Here is a 13827-nt window from a genome sequence, read left to right on the forward strand (position 1 = left end):
AAAAAAAAAGGGGAGGTGACCGTGGTGCGGTGGGTAGAGCAGTCGTCTCCCAACCAGAAGGCTGAAGGTTCGAATCTCAGTTCCTGCAGTCCACATGTTGAAGTGTCCTTGGGCAAGACACTCAACACCCCCATTGCCCCCGATGGTTAGGGCCATCAGTTGAGTTGGCGCCGCAGATGGCTGCCATCGGTTCTGTACCGGAAACAAATTCCTTGTGTGTAACATACTTGGCCAAATAAAGGTGATTATCCTTATTCTATCTTGGACTTCCTATTCTAATGGCATTATACCAATATATTTATTCATACACAGTGAAAAATGTGCAGTACGGTTCATGAGCCACAATCTGTGGAGGCATAATCAAAGACATTTATTTGGGGGCACTTTACTTTTACCTTTACTTTACCTTTTACTTTAAAAGGACCTAAAATTTGACATTGTGCAGCTTTTATCTATTTTGTCCACAAACCTTTCCAAGGCAAGTACTAAAAAGAACATTTTTAGGTCTATAAGGTAGTAACTGGTACAGATTTGCAGTACAGTGCACTCAATTTACCATAGAACAAGTATAAATTATAATTATAAAACTCATTCAATTGTTAATAAGTAATGAAGCTGAATCAGCAGATCACAATTGTCTGTCACATGATAACAGGTGATTATATATCTGCCTGCTTGGGTCACATGATGGCATCTAAGCTTGTTCCATTTGCTGATGAAGATCATGAAATGTGGTTTTGAATTCTGGAGAAAAACTAAGTGGACATTGAGAGAAGATGATTTTGTCAGACAATAAGTAAGAAATTAGAAAGTATACCTATTGTGCCCTGCCCATGTTTAGTTTACACTGCTTCTGTTCGCGGGTATTATTTACCCGCATCATCTTTTGGCTTTGTAACTCAACATAATCAAAGAATTTGAATCTAAAACAATGTAATAACCAACTCTAATAATCAACAGATGTTTACATTTGCCCTTTACTTTTGTTAGATTACATTACACAACTGTATTATGCAAATGTTTTGTTAGACAATTGAAAAAAAAAATTTACAAATGAAGCAAGATTTTTTACAACTGCTATTTTTTATTTGAAGTTCAGTAATTTCAAACATTCAGGACATTTCAAACTGTGCACAGCACAAGCTGAACACAGTAATCATTTTGATCAAACCTATACATCACATGATCTGTGGTTTTTTGCCACAGATTTTCCCATCCCTGTGCAGCGTGCGGTCATTGTGTTCTGATATATGTTCTTCACACAAAATGAGCCAAAGCCATTGAGTTTGAGCCTGAAAAAAAGAATTACTTGTATCTTTTTTCTTTAGATAAAAAATGAAAATGGGTATAATTTACCCAAACAGAACACAAGGGAGCAGACAGACAACAAAGAACAAATCTAGGCTCTAGGCATAGTAACAAAGCATCCTGAAATGTGTCCTTAATTTGTCTTTAGGAGCTTTATGAATATTGGCATGTGCCATTAAAAATAACTGACAGCATTTACAGTTCACATACATGCAGTAAGCTGGATACATTTTTACTGACTATTGCACATGTAAATTATACATGTAGGTCTAGTTGTGCTAGTAAGTTACAATTGTTTCCATTACTTGGACTACCATCCACAAAACTAGCTTCATCTTGATCATCATTACGATTAGATGGGCCAGACTGAATTCCTTGATATGTCACTGAAGATGGCACATGCACTGTACTGTAGAAAGTTTGTAAATTTTATCATTAATCACAAAACAACACTAAACTAAAGTTTTTGTCAAACATTTATGGGTTTCTGTAACAAAATATGATTCACTTATTTTACATGCTGTGGTTATTATACCTGGTCTTAATGAAAGGATGATTTGAAAAAATTGCATCTGTTTTGTAAGAAGTGTAATGTACACTCAGTACATGGCAAGGTCACAGAGAGAAAACGTAGCTGTTTTGAGCAACATTATTGTCTCACTGGGTTCTAGCTCTACAAATCATCATTCAAAAGACAGCAATGTTCAGTGATTGAATCTCTGGGCACTATGGGCATTCATGAAACTTATATTTAGTATGTTAAATGTGTACAACTCAGTGTTAGACCTACTTTGATGTGCCCTTTAGAACTTGAGGAGAAAGGACACTAATGTCAGGACACATTTAATTATCTTCATTACAGAGAGTCATTAGCTGTTAATGACATTTTAAATGTTTCAAGACAATGAACAGTCAGTATGTGTGTGGGGGGCTAATGTACAAAGAGGTGCTGTGAGGTCACATGCCTGCCTCTGTCTCTCTCCCTCTCTGCGGAGCTTTGGTCGAGCTACTAGGAATGGCTGGCAGGTAGTGGCACAGCTGAAGCCAATTGTTCCATCTGACTGGCTAGTATATAGCCTGGGCTCAGCTGTGTCATCCTTGCCAGCCAGTTAGTTGTCTTTTCAACATCTAGCCGGCCAATCTTTCTCCTGAAAGATTTCGTCTCTGGTTTTGCTACCTGTTCTGTACCTGTTTCCAGTCCTGCCTCGTGCCTGCTCTACAGAACCCCTGGTCTCCATGGTTGTTATGGTTTAGTCCCCCTCACCAGGAGAGTGAGGGAGAACTGGGGTTGGACTCAAGATGGCTGACCCAGGTGCTAGTACAAAAAAAGGAGGTTTAATGGAATAAAAAACAACAAAGTGACAACATAACAGGGTCCATAATACATACAACAAGGGAAGGGCAGTGATGACTATGGAGACCAGGACGACCAGGTACACATACACACTAACGGCAGGAACTAGAATAGCAGAGGATGAGAACGAACAGGTGAACAAAAAAAAGAACCAACGTACACAATGTAATCGACAGCACAGGGACTGTCAGCGTGGAAGACAAAAGGACATATTGCTAACCGCATAATTAGCGTGATAAGGTCAAGACAAAACGCTGGTTTTAAGACACATCATAGTACCGAATCAGTGCTGTTGCGGGTATTTAATGATCTTTTGTTAACTGTGGATGAAGGAAATACAGCTATTTTGATTCTTTTAGATCTTTAGACTGCTTTTGATACAGTGGACCATCATATTTTGTTGTCCCATCTGTCGCAGTCTGTAGGACTTCATGGTGTTACTCTGGATCATATTTGACTGATAGGAGTTTTTCTGTATACATTGATGATTTCTTTTCTTCTGTTGTTCCTCTGAACTGTGGTGTTCCTCAGGGATCCCTCCATTGGCCCAGTCCTCTTTTCTTTGCATTTACTTCCCCTAGGATCAATTTTCATGAAAAATCTGTTGTCTTTTCACTGTTATGCAGATGATATTCAAATTTATTTGCCATTGAATGTCAAGAGGAGCAATCATTACAGACCTGGATGGACTGCCTGAGGGACATTAAAGCATGGTTATCATATAATTTTTTACATATTAATGAAAGCAAGACAGAATGTGTTTTAATTGATAACTCTGGTTTTGCTAATTCTAATATTCCTAGCTCTTTGGCGTCTTATCTGAGGCCTCGTGAAGAATCTTGGGGTTTATTTGATAGTGCTCTTAAGATGGATTAACAGACCAAATATGTGGTCAGGGCCAGCTTTTTTTCAGTTGAGACTACTGGCTAAGGTTAAACACTTTCTTTCTTTTAGTGATTTTGAAAAGGCAATTCATGCCTTTATTGGCTCTAGACTAGATTATTGTAACACACTGTATACTTGCATTTCTCAAGCTTCATTGTTTTGAATCTAGTTCGTCCAAAATGCAGCTGCTCGTCTTCTGACTAATACCCGGGATCATGAGCATATAACTCCAATTCTTGCCTCACTCCATAGGCTTCCTGTTCATTTTAAGATTGATTTTAAATTGTTGATGTTTGTCTATAAGGCTGTACATGGTCTAGCACCATCGTATATCTCTGTGCTTGTACATTGTTATGCTCCAGAGAGGACACTTAGGTCTTCTAACCAGCTGTTCCTGGAAGCACCAAAGTCCAGATTGAAACATTGGGGAGACTGAGCTTTTTTTTGGTTTGGGGTCCTATACTGTTGAATGGTCTGCCACAGGATATTAGATCTGCTCAGAACCTGACTGTTTTTAGATCACTCCTTAAAACACACTTGTATTCACAGGCCTTTAACAACACCACTGATTGATGCGTTTGTTTTTGATTATGCATTTTTGCTGTTATTTTGTTGTGTAGATGTGATTTATCTGGTTTTATTTTTTTATGTTTTACTGTAAAGCGCTTTGTAATGTAGGTTTGGAACGGTGCTATATAAATACATTTTGCTTGCTTGCTTGCTTTCCCACTCGGTAATCCCAGCTCCCTGTTCGCTATTGCTTCGAGTTCTGTTAGTAGTTAGTTCAGCACTTGACAGTCTAGCTATCTCCTCTTGGCCTTGCCTGACGCCTCTGCTCATGGAACCTCCTTCACGCTACACTGCCAGGCTTGAGTTTTCAGCTCTGCTCCTTCAGCTCCATACTCACTACTGCCAGTAGCTTCTCCATTCAGCCCAGCCTGGCGAGATTCTACCTGTCTGCCGGCGCATCTCCACTCAGCTCTCCAGAGACATTTACTCAGCCAAGTCACTCAGCTCTTCACAACTTGACCCAGCGACTTTGTGCTGCTCACTCTACCAGCCTGGCACAACTCCTCCCTGCTTCCTACATTGCTCTGTCCACAATGAGCCATTCTCTCAGCCAGCACAAATCTCTACTGCTCTCTCAACACTACTCGTTCCAGTTACTCATCACATTCAGCCTGCTCTACTCGCTGTGGCTCACTCATTACAGTGTCTCTGACTCCACCTGCCTGGCACATCACTCTGTCACTTCCGAGCACTGGTTTCTCAACTAACCTGGCACAATTGTCACTGCTTCCTCCATTCAACTTGGTCCAGCCTATTCAGAGTCATTCCTTTAACCTGCTTGAGTTTTCATGGCTCACACCACTACTCAGCCATCACAGTGTCTCTGACTCTGCCTGCCCGGCACTTCTCATGCTTGCCCCCAAGCTCCAGCTAAACTGCCAGTCCGGCACGTCACCCGAGGGTTATTCAACACTGCTTGCCGGGTAACCCTCAACTCAGCTGCCTAGCGCCTCTCTCCACCTGCCAGGAGTGGTCCAGCTTTGTCTTGGCTCTTTCAGTGGCTGGCATCTTCTAGCATTTCTCCACTCATCTGGATCTATGTTCCCAATGCCTCTCAGCTCCACCTTTACCTCCACCGGGTTTAACTCAGCCCTGTGTACCTTTCCAAGACTCAACCTGACTGATGGATCATCCTCTGTCCCTCGTAGCCTTAACCGATGCCTCAAGCCAGGTCCAACTTCATCCTCCTGCCCTGCTCTGGTGGTCTACGCTGCACAATCCTTGGGGCCAGGCCGCCAAGTTTCCACTGTTCATCCCTCATTCAACAGAGGCCCAGTCATTCTCAAGATCCAACCTTCAGCTCTGCCTTCACTCTGCCCTGACATGGCTTGGCACCACACATCACCAGCAGGGGTCTTTGGTCCACTTTGCTGACTGCCTGTAGCAGTAACCTCTGACAGTTTGCACTTCTGTGCAGTAAAGGTCTTAAACTTTGTTGGTTGTCTCAGTCATTGACTATGTGGCAAAATGTAATGAATCTGTCACGGTTTCATCATTGTAACATTTATGACAGTTTCCAAGATGATGAAGTTCCAGTAATGTGCTGCTAGCTACCATCATGCTTATAACCACTTCCATGACAACAAAGGTCAGTAAAGTTTGGTAATTGTCGCGGTTTGGGACTTGGCTTCCTGTTTATTCATTGTTTTTTTCCTGGATTCCTTATCTCCCCTGCCATGTCACCCCTGCCAGCTCAATCAGTATTCATTGTATCCACCTGTGTCTTATCTCCAGTCTCTAGCCCCATATATATGCCCTCTTCCCATTTATTCCCTGCTGGTTCATCACTCATGTCTACTCTCGCCTGCTCTCCAACCCGTTTTCCCGACATGCTACCAAACTCTCCAGGTCTCCGATCCCTGGTTCTGTGTTCTCCACACCCCCGCTCTAGTTCTCTATTCCCGACTCTGCACTCTCCAGCCCTTTGATCCTCGGCTTTGTGTTCTCTGCTCCCCCGCTCCAGCTTCGACTCTAAACTTTTCACGTCCTCCACTCCCCGGCCCTGCACTCTCAAACTCTGTACTTCCTGGTTCTTCACGGTGCCTGCCTTCATCCCCAGTTTCGCGCTGCATGTCTGCTTCACCTCCTGTCAGTTCACATTGTCTACCTACCTCGTCTTTAGCCTCATGCTGCCTGACTGCCTCGCCTCCTGTCAGCCCAACAGAGCCTGCCTGTCCCGTCCAGAACCTGCTTATCCTCAGTCCTGTCCAATTATCACTATGCCTCTGTTCCCCTCTCTCCTCCACCCAGTAACCTGTTCCTTCATTATTAATAAACTCCTTTTTGTGTTCCACTATATGTTCGTCTGCATATTGGGTCCCCCAGTTACCTGCCTCTCGTGATAGTAATGTAACATATGTTATCATTAATGTTGGCGGAATTGCCATGAATTGAATGTTCATTTCTCCAAAGGCGTTTTAGAGAATTTGGCAGTACATCCAACCGGCAACAGCTCTGGTGAACATTCCTGCAGTCAGCATGCCAATTGTACACAACCTCAAAACTTGCGACATCTGTGGCATTGTGCTGTGTGATAAAACTGCACATTTTAGAGTGACCTTCTATTGTGGTAAGCCTAAGGCACACCTGTGCAATAATCATGCTGTCTAATCAGCATCTTGTTATGCCACAACTGTGAAGTGGATGGATTATCTCGGCAAAGGAGAAGTGCTCACTAACACAGATTTAGACAGATTTGTGAACAATATTTGAGAAAAATAGGCCTTTTGTGTACATAGAACAAATCGCAGATCTTTGAGTTCAGCTCATGAAAAATGGGGGCAAACACAAAAGTGTTGCGTTTATAATTGCGTTCAGTGTATTTTGATAGCTAATCGATCGTGCTGTTGTGTTGACATTACTCTGGGGTGTAACTTCATATTTGTGCTCATTGCCACTGCCTAAAATTATTTAGTTGTGCTGTGAGGTTAGTCAGTAAGTTGGTAAAGTCAGAATCAGAATCTGCTTTATTGGCCAGGTGTGTCGGACACGAGGAATTTGACTCTGGTACATCGGCTCTCAATGTGCATGTACATATCCCCATGCAAGGGACAAGTAAACAGTAAATCAACATAAGGCTGTGTAGTATAACAACATAAGCAATATTAATAAGTGACAAACAGTGCAAACAGGCAGTAAACAATGCAGACAGACAAAAAAATGCTCATTGTGAAGCGAGATAAATAGGAATAAAAATAAAGTACTTAAAAATAGACACCTGTATGGATCTGTATATTCTGTACAATGTACTGTATATTTACAGGCATTGCACTGAGTGTTATTGTCCAGTCATACTGTCATGGGTTAAGTGTTCATCAGAGTGACAGCCCAGGAGAAGAAACTGTGCCTGTGCCTGGTTGTCTTGGTGCACACTGACCTGTAACACTGTCCAGAGGGGAGGAGTTCGAACTGATTGTGTCCTGGGTGTCTGCAGTGATCCTCTCCACCCTCCTTTTGGCTTGTGAGGTGTACAGATCCTCCATGGAGGGCAGGCTTGCACCAATGACCTTTTCTGCCATCCTGTCTGCTGGAGTCTTCCTGTCCTGTTTGGTTGCTGAGCAGCCAAACCAGACAGTGAGGGTGGTGCAGAGAACAGACTCGATGATTCCTCTGTAGAACTGAATCAGCAGCTCCTGGGGCAGGTCAAACTTCCGGAGCTGACACAGGAAGTACATCCTCTGCTGTGCCTTCTTGATGATGGTCCTGATGTTGGATGTCCACTTCAGGTCCTGGGAGATGGTGGAGCCCAGGAACTTGTAGGACTTTACTGCTGATACAGTGCTGCCAAGTATGGTGACAGGACCAGCTGCTCATCCTTCCATCTGTAGGCTGACTCGTCACCGTCTTGGATGAGACCAATGACCATTGTATCATCAGCAAACTTAAGGAGCTTAACAGAAGGGTCCTTTGAGATGCAGTCATTGGTGTATAGTGAAAACAACAGAGGGGAGAGCACACATCCCTGAGGGGCACCTGTCCTTATTGTCTGGGTGCTGAATGTGGTTTTCCCCAGCCTCCCCGTCTGTCAGAAAGGTAGTAATCCACTGACAGGTGGGGGCAGGCACAGTGAGCTGGGTCAGTTTGGAGTGGAGGATGTCCGGGATGATGGTGTTGAATGCCAAGCTGAAGTCCACAAAGAGGGCCCATGCATAGGTCCCTGGGGAGTCAAGGTGTTGCAGGATGTAATGCAGTGCCATGTTCACCGCATCGTCCACTGACTTGGTTGCCCGGTAGGTGAACTGCAGGGGGTCTACGATGTCCTTCAGGTGGGCCAACACCAATCTCTTAAACAACTTCACAACTACAAATGTCAGGGTGACAGGTCTGTAGTCGTTCAGTCCACTGATGGAGGTTTTCTTGGAGACTGGGATGATGGTAGAGCATTTGAAGCAGGAAGGGACTTCACACAGGTCCAGTGACCTGTTGAAGATAAGTGTGAGGATGGAGGCCAGCTGATCAGCACACACTTTCAGGCAGGAGGGGTCACGCTATCTGGGCCTGGTGCCTTTCTGATCCTTTGTTTTTAAAGAGGCCACGCACATCCTTTTCACAGATCGTTAGAGGTGGGGGGCTGGAGGGAAAGGTGGTGATTGTTGGGGGAGCAGCTGCTGGATCTGAGGTGGGGAGGGTGAGGAGTGATGGATATTACAATAATTTGGCTGTGCTGTAACCATGAGAGTGGGTAACTAATATAACAGAAGTTGGTAATGCTTGCCTGCTACATCTAACTACATTAGCTTGTTAGCATTAGCAAGTGTAGTGAGAGCTAAAAAATGAATATACAGTGAAAGTCACTTTCGGCTTTTCCCGTTTAGGGGTCCCCACAGCGAATCGTCACACTGACGACTTGCATGTTGACATTTGGCAACCGGATGCCCTTCCTGACGCAATCCTGACTCGAACCCGGGCTGTAGCGTTTTGAGCACTGTGCTTTAACCACTAGCCTACCAGGGACTAAAAAAATGAATATACAGTATATTAATAAAATTTATTGCTCAGAAGTGGCAGTACACAATGCACGGGCACGCAGCTAAGTCTGCTGTTTTCACAGCTTTACCACATATTTAGTTTTGATGAACAGTAACTTTAACTGTGGGAAACAGCAGTGCTATGTTACTGACACTCTCCACAGATGAGAGACACACACACACAGCCGAGCATCTCCGACAGTGCTGCGAGGTCTGCTACAACTCCATACAGTGACTCTCTCAAAAGGATATAATCATGCTTTCATGATTCTCCAGCAGAGAAAAGGAAGCTTCTCAAGGTTGTTAGCTGTCCCTGTTATTGTGTGAGGAGTGTAAGCCAGTGTTCCCTGACCCTAGTAGCGACAAGGCCACTCTCCCTTCTCCTTGATCCTCACCCCCAGTTTGCATTTTTTAAATGTGGTGGGAGAGCAGAAAGTTTAATGATAGAGGCTATTGCTGTGAGCAAAACTTGAGTCATCCACCCATGTACATCTGAAAGCCTGCTGGATGATAAAACACATTTAAAGCAGAAAAAAGACAAGACAGACAGGATTTTAAATGTCTGAAAAGTTATATCATATTTATTTATTATCAAACTGAAAATCTGGTGAGGCAACTCCAGTTGGAATTAGGCTTTTATTATAGACACAGGACCTGTTTTTCATCACAAAATTGGAAAAGACTGGCTGCATCTACCTTTTTGCCAGTTCTTGATTATGGTGACCTGCTATATATGAATGCTTCAACTACACATCTCATGCAGCTGGATTATAGTCCCCTAAGATTTGTCACAAACGTTAGACCTCTAACTCACCACTGTGTCCCAGAGTTGGCTGGCCATCTTTTTCCATGGGACATTGGTATATATTTCATTTACAAAGCCATACTTGGTAAACTCCTTTCCTACATTTGTAAATATATTTCATAGAGAACCTTAGATCTAATAATTCATATCTGTTGTCTGTCTATAACATCAGGACAGAAATGGGGAAAAGGGCCTTTATATATTCTGCCCAAGCCACCTGGAACAGCCTGCAAAAGAAACTTAACCTACTCTGATAAAATTGTCAGAACACTAGTCTATTGTAACTGTATCGATGAACTGTCCTTTACTGTCTGTTCCTGTTGATACTTTTAACCGCATTTAAGTTTGAGTACTTACTGCCTGTTCCAGCTTTTATTTTTGTCTGATTTTAATTACTTTGTTTTTATTTTGTTACTTTGCTTTTTGTGTACAATGTTCTTGTCATTGTCTATTTTTTACATTCTGCTGCCATGGCCAGAGCACCATTGAAAGAGAGGTTTCAAACCATAATGGGTTTTTTCCTGGTAAAATGAAATGTTACATCACTGTTAACAAGTGGATAATTCCAGGTCAGAGATCAAGAGGTCAAGAATTTTTAATAGAACAATTTCCCACACATTGAAAACACAACTACAACAGAGTCAACAAACCCATGGAAAAATGGCTTCAAAGCAATACTTCAAGACAAAGAAATAATAGTAACTGTAATTCAGTTGATTCAGTTAATTAAAAACAAGTTTATACTGTTTGTATGTGGTGTTATCTGCTATCCTGCTGCTACAAATACAGTATGTAAGGTCGATACCCACAGCAGTGAAAATTTCATGTTCGTCCATCCAATATTTCATAGATAATTATGTCTAGACTAAAGTGATGGACTAATGGTGAAGAGTATAGTAAGAGATGTAATCATCTTACTCCCACATAAGATTAATGGAATGTTTTCCCATTCTTTACATCTTACATGCAACATGTTTGGTTTAAGATACTAAATCACCTGGTTATAGTTAGAAGAAGATGGTGGTTTAAGGCAAATGTTGAACAAGTCATCATATTGCCTCATTTTGAAGTCAACCTTGACTTGAAGAATAGCATGATATTTCGCTACCTATAATCAAGTACAATGAGTTACCTGACCACAACCAGAAAAATACTGTATGCATTCAGTATGAACATTTTATGTTGTGTTGATTTAAATAGATGTAGGAGACAATAGTGGATTGTGAAGTGAAGGATAAAAAACAAGGAAAAGAAATAAAAAATATTGGAGAACGGGAGAATTTTTAAAGGCAGAGGCAGTGGCACAAGTATCTCAAGATGTCAACAGTTTAAAGTTGTCAAGACAATGATGATACTGTGCAACTTGAGTATGGTAAATGTGACTCTAAATTCAATTCAAGTTAAAATTCAAATTTTATTTGTATAGCGCCAAATCACAACAAAAGTAATCTCAGAACACTTTGGTCATGACCTTACTATTATCACTATTATTATAGAGGAAAACCCAACAAATCTCCCTTGACCAAGCCCTTGGCAACAGTGGGGAGGAAAAACTCTCATTAATAGAAGAAACCTCCGACAGATCCCGGCTCTTGGTGGGCGGCCTTCTGCCTCAACCGGTTGGGGTGAGTGGATAGAGGAGAGAAAAGAGAAGAAAAGCAACAAGACACAACAAGCGAACAAACACTGGGCAGGTTGATGTGGCTGGTGACTGCTCATCAGAAACATAGAGCTCCAAAGCCAGGGCTACCTGCAGAAAGGCACAGGGAGAGAGAGAGAGAGATGACACACTACTGGAGAGAGGAGACACAAAGTTAGTGATGTGTAATGGTGGCATATAGAAGCATGGAGAGAGAGGAGAATAGAGGAGAGGGGAGGGGAGGAGATGAACTCAGAGCATCATGGGGCCCCCCAGCAGTCTAGGCCTATAGCAGCATAACTTTGTTTATGTGTGATTTAAAGGACATATCCTGATCAAAGATGACTCCAAAGTCTCTGCAGCAAGATGCTGTGATCACTGGTGTCAAAAGCACCAGTGAGATCTAAGAGGACAAGTATGGAGACAAGTCATGTTTGAGACTAGGAGGAGATCGCTGGTGACTTTCACCAGTACAGTTTTTTCCTGACTGAAAATCTTCAAACAAATCATTCTTGTGCAAATGGTCACAAAACTGCTTTGCGACATATTTTTCAAGGATTTGAGAAATAAACGTGGGATTGGATATTGGTCTATAATTAGCTAGGTTGGGATGGAGTCTAAGAGATATGTTGATGGTTTAGATGAAGCAATTGTTGAGGTAAACTCAGAGAGATCTATGGGAGAGAAGTAGCCCAAGTATAAATGAGGTCTTAAAGGTCTTTACTGTTTCTAAAGCCATTGTAGTAGATGGCACATCCATGAGAGCTGTGGGAATGGTCTGACTAAATTTTTCTCTAATAGTTGTGATTTTATTTGTAACGAAGCTCATGAAGTCATTGCTGCTGAGATCTAAGGGAATGTTAAGCTCAACAGCACTGTAGCTTTTTGTCAGCCTGGCTACAGTGCTGAAAAGAAACCTGGGGTTGTTCTTATTTTCCTCAATCAGTGATGAATAAAATGCGGTTCTGGTACTACAAAGGGCTTTTTTATACAGTATGTTAGTAAACTATCTTTCCAGGCTATGAAAAACTCTTCTGACTTAGTGGAGCGCCACCTCCTTTCCAGTTTTTGTGATTCCTGCTTTAGGGAGCGGAGGTGCGAGCTGTACCATGGGGCTAGCCTCCTCTGTTTCACTGCCTTCCTTTTCAGAGGGGCAACGGTATCAAGTGTATTACACAGGGAGGCTGCAATACTATCAACAAGATTATTGACTTGTGTGGGAGTAAAGTTAAGGTGGCCGCTGTCCATTGTGTTGGCACATGGCACTGAAGTAAATAATGATGGAATTATTTAATTAGATTTGGTAACAGCATTGTCAAATAAACATCTACTGTAGTGGAATTGTTTCCTGTAGTGGAATTGTTTCCCACATAGAGTATAATCCATTAATGTAAATTCAAAAGTTATTAGAAAATGGTCAGACAGAAGAGGGTTTTGCGGAAAAACTATTAAGTGTTGAGTTTCGATGCCATATGTCAGAACAAGATCAAGGGTGTGATTAAAACAGTGAGTGGGTTTATTTACAGTTTGAGAAAAGCCAATTGAGTCTAATAATGAATTGAATGCATTGTTGAAGCTGTCATTGTCAGCATCTACATGAATATTAAAGTCGCCTACTATGATTATTTTATCTGTACTAAGCATTAAATCAGACAGAAAGTCTGAGAATTCACTGAAAAACTCTGAATAAGGAGCAGGTGGATGGTAAACAATAACAAATAGAACTGGCTTTTGAGTTTTCCAGTTTGGGTGTGAGAGACTCAGAGTGAGGCTTTCAAATGAGTTAGAACTATGTTTAAGTCTAGGGTTGATTAATAGGCTTGAGTCAAAGATCGCTGCCACACCTCCACCTCGGCCTGTGTTTCGATGGATGTGACAGTTACTGTGACCAGGTGGAGTGGATTCATCTAGACTGACATGTTCTTCCTGCTATAACCGCGTTTCAGTAAGACACAATAAATCAATGTGATGTTCACTTATCAAATCATTCACTAACAGAGATTTAGACGAGAGAGGTCTGAGGTACTCCACATTTGATTGCTATCTTATTTTGTTCTTTAAGAGGAGTAGTCTTAATTTATTTAGGTTCTTATGAATAACTGCTCGAGTTGATTTTTGATTTATATAATTTAGGTGGCTGGGGGGCAGACACAGTCTCTATGGGGTACTGGGGTTTTGGGTGGGTAGCAGCTGCAAAGAGACAGCAGTGACTTCACTCATCTTATCCAAGTCTGACCTCTTCAGAACCAAACTCTACTTAAACATACAGTATATTTTTTTATAGTTTTTGAAATGTATA

The 13827-nt window shown here is 42.0% G+C and overlaps 1 protein-coding gene across 1 annotated transcript in view; it reads left to right on the top strand.

The window, feature by feature from the left end:
- LOC109960042 (copine-8-like) overlaps positions 1-13827 on the top strand; it is a 172065-nt gene that overhangs the window by 89167 nt on the left and 69071 nt on the right. The gene's annotated exons all lie outside the window — the stretch shown is intronic.

The sequence above is a fragment of the Monopterus albus genome, unplaced genomic scaffold (assembly GCF_001952655.1).
Source record: "Monopterus albus unplaced genomic scaffold, M_albus_1.0 scaffold43.1, whole genome shotgun sequence".
NCBI lineage: Eukaryota > Metazoa > Chordata > Actinopteri > Synbranchiformes > Synbranchidae > Monopterus > Monopterus albus.